The following is a 6,000-nucleotide window of genomic DNA, read 5'->3' as shown; positions in this document are numbered from 1 at the left end:
TTAAGAGACAGGGCTAAGAAAACATGCAGATATCAAACCAGAAAGGAACTTATTCCTTAAAGTAGGATTGCTAAACACAGCCTTGCCACCAGAGTTACAAGCCATGCCCCCAGAATGTAAAACAAGATGAAGGCTTGATTTCACAACCGAAACTTTGCAGAGAATACAAATCGTGATAGTTGGGGGGTACCTAGTAAGACGTCTTCTAAAAGGAATAAAACTTTAAAAGTTAACTGCTGACAAAATGGAGATGGGAAAAAACAAGTTTAAAAATGCCTGGGGAAGAACCTCTTTTCTTAAGCAACTGGTTCCTCCACCAGGGAGAGAAGTTTAATTACTGTCCAATGAAGCTCAATCCCTTAGACAGGGAAGGAGAAGCCTGGGACAGCAGGTAGCTTGAAACCAGCCAGCTGGCTGTGTGGGACCCTTGGGCCATGTATCCCAGACTCAGCAGGGAGGGGAGGGTGGCAGGGAGCTGCTGCTCACTGGTCCATCCCGAAAAAGGAAAAAAAAAAAAAGACCATGAAAAGGCCCCCGACCCCCGGGAGCAATGGCAGGCAGGGGCAACTCCCCTACCCTCAGAAGCCCGAGGATGAAAAGGCTCAGAAGGGAGAGGAAAAAAGATTTCTTTGTGTGCATCTCATTCACTGCTTCTCGAGCCCCACATTGGGAGATAAAATTGTTGCAGGACTTTTCCTTAGTTCAGGTAAAGATGGGGTTCTTGTCCTGTGGCCATGAATGTTTAGGCTTACCAATGGGTAAGTAAAGCAGGGTTTTATTGGGTGAAAAGCAAAGAAAGGGGGGGAACAGGGACTCTGTGCAAAGCCAGAGTTCCTCTGGTGTGCTTCCCACCTCACAGTTTGAATCCCAGGTTTCACACGGGATAAGGAGAGGCCAGGCTCATCCCGCTGCAAGTGGCATGAACTTCTGTGGCTCCACCCCAGTGCACATTCCCAGTGTGCAGGCTGGTTGGAATTATGCCAGGGATCCCCTCCCACCTGGCCGTCTCATTAGGTCTATATGGTCTATAGTGTTATTCAAGTCCACTGTTCTCCATTTTCTTATTGATTTTCTGTCTGTATGATCTATCCATTGTTGAAGGTGGGGTATTGACATCTCCCATTATTATTGTATTGCTGTCTATTTCTGAGGAGGTGTTGTGAACTATGCTTAGCATATCTTGTGGCTGATGGGTGTCAAACACTGCATATTAAGAAGTATTAAAGATACATTTTTAGCTCAAAATTGATTTTTCACATGCACATAAACATATTTCTCTTGTCACAGCACATTTACCTTTAGTAAGCCTAGCGGTGGAAAAGACATAACACTTGTTTATTCAGTAGGCTGATGTTGTTTCATAGACGTAATCTCCATAATTCTTACAACAGTTTAGACTTACGGCTTGTTGCATTTCCCTCCCCCCCACCCCATATGCAATTCTTGCAATAACTACAATATGATAAGTTTGGGATATACCGTTCCCCTTGTAAGGCCATAATAGGCACTTTAATCAAGGCAATCTTTTCCACTTCACTCAGATCACCTCAGTATCTTGCTTAACTGTATTTTAGGTAGCTACAGAAAATTGCAGTTGACACCATGTTGAAGGCCATGTATCCTTTATAGATTTGAAAATCTTTAAGGTCACATTCAGCTATTACGTCTCAAACTTAGCACAAAATGTCAACCTCATCTTCTCAACTGTTACTGCTATCATTTTGTTCTATATCTTAGCCTGCATCACTTAAATAAACAAGCAAGCAAGCAAGCAACACAATTGTTCGAATCCTTGAATACTTATAGAGAAGAAAAGAAAAAAAGAAAACCACTGAATTTATTAATTTCCCCAGTGAAATATATAGAACACTTCTTACGGTACTGAAGCCTGATCATGATTAACAGTTGGAGAAAAGAAAATAAGACTCACTTTTTCTATCTGTTATCCCTAATCTGTCCAAAAGAATAGGGTACACATGCATTTTACTCATGGTGGTAGAATTCCTAAGCTGAGTAATCACAGAAGGCAAGATGCCAAGGACTTACTGAATGCTTAAAGCAAAAATTTTCAGGAATGCCCTGTGCATAGGTGATTATAAATTGGCTATGGAGTTTAATTAAAAGGTTTTTATTTCATGATCTAAACAATTAGGCGTTGGGATTAGCAATTGCTGTCTGTTCACATCAATAACTGGCAGTGATTCCTCTAATCATATAAGGACTTATTAGCATATTGTGCATTGCAAGATGGTGCTTCCAATAAAAAGCGACAAGAGGTTTCTGAAGTCAGCATCTGTCATCCAGAATGAATATCCAATTTATTTATGAAATATCTTCATTCCAAGGAGATTTTATGTATTTATTTTTCATTTGAGAAACAACTAAATTCTAAAAAGAACCAACCAAACAAACTTACTTTATAAATATCCCAAGAAAATTTTGAGAATAATCACTCTTTGGTCACTATGTAGCATTTTTGATTATATGTGTACGTAGCAACTGAAAAATGTTTTAGAAGAAGAGTAAAAATTATAGACAATGTTTAGCTGAAATAGTCCAATTATGCAGGATTCTTATCCACTAACCTCTCTCTGAGAGTTTCCTGTTGTTTCAATATGCACTATTACATCTTGACATTTCCTAACATCATTGTAAGTGCTATCAATACACATTTTAGCAAAACAGTAGTACTACTTGACATGATGGAATAAGCTAGCTGGAATTTGACAGAAATATTTGGTTAATATATTTACAAAGTGCTTTACAAAATATTTTCCATGGAACATTATCTCTTAAAATGTTTTTTCATTCATTTTACAAACATTTAAAAGGCCTAGTAAGTGCAAAGCAATGCATTGGATATGGGGATGTAGCAATGAATGATAAACACAATATCTGCTCTTATAAAACTTTCAAGGTCACTGGGGGAACAGATGATTTATACTGTAGACCTATTTCACAGATATAGAATTCATCTTGGCATATTGAAGCCTCTCAGAAGTTCTACAATAAGAAATAAGATAACAACAACAATGACAAAACTTATGGTTTAACTGAGTGTTTCTCAAATAAACTTGATCACGTAATTCTGGTAATTAATGAAATAAGTGTCTGAAGAACTCACATTGGGGCAGCTACACACAAAAATATTGAGCTAGGTGAAAGAACCAAGAAAAATTCCTGCTTACATATAAGGATTTTGAGGCACTGAATAATGGACAATTGAATAATATTCAATCTGCTTTTAGTGCTAATTATACTGTATTCTTAGAAAATTGTAATCAGAGACTCTAAATTCTGTAAGAATCACAACATGTGAAATTATGGATGGCAAGTGTTTATTCCGTGCATGCACATGCCTGAGCTAGAAGAGGAGGCTACTATTAGCTATCAGCCTTGCACTCCAGAAGTCCCTAAGGCCTGACCATGTCATGTATCAACAGAAATCCTGTGTAAAGGTCTTTAGCTGTACTGTCCTTGCTGCAGGGCTTGATAGATTTCCCCCTGGCTCCCCACTCAACTAGTGATCAAACATTCACTTGGTGTCCTTTTTCATCAGTGGTTAATTATATTTTTAACCCCCAACTGTAAATAGGGAAAGGTCAGTGAGGGATATTTATGTGACCCACAAATGTCCTGCTGCCCTGGCTAGAAGTAAATCTTATAGAAGCTGAATGTCCTCAGGCCTCATGAGCATAAGGGTGAAAATGAAATCACACTGACATTTATGCCCAAATTAGACTGACTCACTGCTTTCACTTGGCTATGTAGTCCATCCCATAGAGGATTTCTTGAGGTTTCTGGAATAGGAGTGGGGTTCAATTTTGCTTGCAAACCAGTCAGGGTCAATGTTTACTCCAAACTGCTGATATTCCTAAACAAACTGGCTCATGCTGCTATTTCAGCATGCCTATGTCTCACTGCTCTCTGTAGCCACTGTTATCTCTTTCTGAAAACAAACTGAACCTCCTTTGGTTCCAAAAATGTGCTGTGCTTCTCTCAACTTTAGATCTTGTCAACTTGCTATTCCTTCAATCTGAAATATATATATTTCAAGTCTCATGTTAATTAAAACTTATTCCAGGAAGCATTCCTTGACCCTAAATGAGAGTTAGGATTCCTTCTTATGTGCTTATTTAGCACACGCTGAATTTATTTATACTGTAGCACTTATGACACTATGTTTTAATAGTCTGTTAGGAGAGAAAGCAAGTATGAGAAAGCAAGATGTGTACAGAGAGACAGTATGTCTTTTTTACGGCTGTGCTTTGAGCACTTGACATATGGCCTGCATGGCATGCAGTAGGACATTTTACAGGAGGATTTGCAACTATTCTTCTACCATTCAACAGATATTATAGTTACAAATAGGCTGTAGGTGAGCCAACCCTGATTATCAGTTTTTAAACTAAACTTATATGTGCCATCATTCTTTCCTCACTTTTCATAGTTAAAACATCACTGCAAAAGCTATCCTAGGCAATTTATTTTATTCCTCAGGCACTTAGAACACTCATTATAAGCTTTTACTGCCTGAAGTATTCAACAATTTTACCAGGACATCCTAGGAATCACTTTATGCTTTGTATTTTTCTTCTCTATCAAATTTTCACTATCCTTGGTCTTTTTTCTTTGGAGTTCTGCTCCTTGCTAAGTTATGTGGAGTCAATCAACGTCCTTATAAAAGTGCATTTTAATTAAGTTGTGGAAGGAGGAAATTTTCAATATCTATGATTAAAGAGAGCACATGACCAGAACTTTTTTTTGAACAGTTGATGCTAAGAAGTGAGAAGACTAGGGCAATACTCTGTAATAAGTCTTGCAGTGCTCAACATATCACACTACATGGGTAGTTGGCTACACCTCTATAATATCAAAAATCTCTAAGGCAGATAGGTAGAACACATGCATTCCTCCAGAAAACAAGCCTCCTTTGTATGGCCAGATTTAGTTCACAGTTTGTATTTTGAAGACCACTTGTGATATGATTTGGCTGAGTCCCTGCTCAAATCTTATCTTAAATTGTGCTCCCATAATTCCCACGTGTTGTGAGAGGGACTTGGTGGTAGATAATTGAATCATGTGGGTGGTTTTTCCCATATTGTTCTTCTGACAGTGAATAAGTCTCATGAGATCTGATGGCTGTCATTCTCTCTTGTCTGCTGCCATGTAAGACTTGCCTTTCACCTTCCACCATGATTGTGATTCCTTCCCAGCCATGTGGAACCATGATTTCACTAAACCTCTTTTTTTTACAGATTACCCAGTCTCAGGTATGTCTTTATTAGCAATGTGAGAACCACCTAATAGAGTAAATTAGTACCAGTAGAGTGGGGTGCTGCTGTAAAGACATCTGAAAATATGGAAGCAAGTTTGGAACTGGGTAACATGCAGAGGTTGAAACAGTTTAGAGGGCTCAGAACATAGGAAGATGTGGAAAAGTTGGAAACTTTCTAGCAACTTGGAGGGCTCAGAAGACAAAGATGTGGGAAGAACTACCTGGAGAACTTGTTGAATGGCTTTGACCAAAATGCTGATACTGAGATGCACAATACAATCCAGGCTGAGGTGGTTTCAGACGGAGATGAGGAACTTGTTGGGAACTGGAGTAACAGTCACTCTTGCTATACAAAGATACTGGCAGCGTTTTGCCCCTGGTCTAGTGACCTGTGGAACTTTGAACTTGAGAGAGATGACTTGGGGTATCTGGTGGAATAAATTTCTATGCAGCAGAGCATTCAAGAGGTGACAAAGCATAAAAGTTTAAAAAGTTTGCAACTTGATGATGCAGTAGAAAAGAAAAACCAATTTTCTGGGAGGAAATTCAAGCCAGCTGCAGAAATTTGCTTAAGTAACTAGGAACCAAATGCTAATCACCAAGACAATTGGGAAAATGTCTCCAGAGCATGTCAGAGACCTTCGTGGCAGCCCTTCCCATCACAGGCTTGGAGGCCTAGGAGGAAAAAATGGTTTTGTGGGACAGGTCCAGAGCCTCCCTAC

Source organism: Hylobates moloch, unplaced genomic scaffold (genome assembly GCF_009828535.3).
Source record: "Hylobates moloch isolate HMO894 unplaced genomic scaffold, HMol_V3 SCAFFOLD_7, whole genome shotgun sequence".
Taxonomy (NCBI): domain Eukaryota; kingdom Metazoa; phylum Chordata; class Mammalia; order Primates; family Hylobatidae; genus Hylobates; species Hylobates moloch.
The sequence above is the reverse complement of the archived record's forward strand: the minus strand, read 5'-3'. Positions refer to the sequence as shown.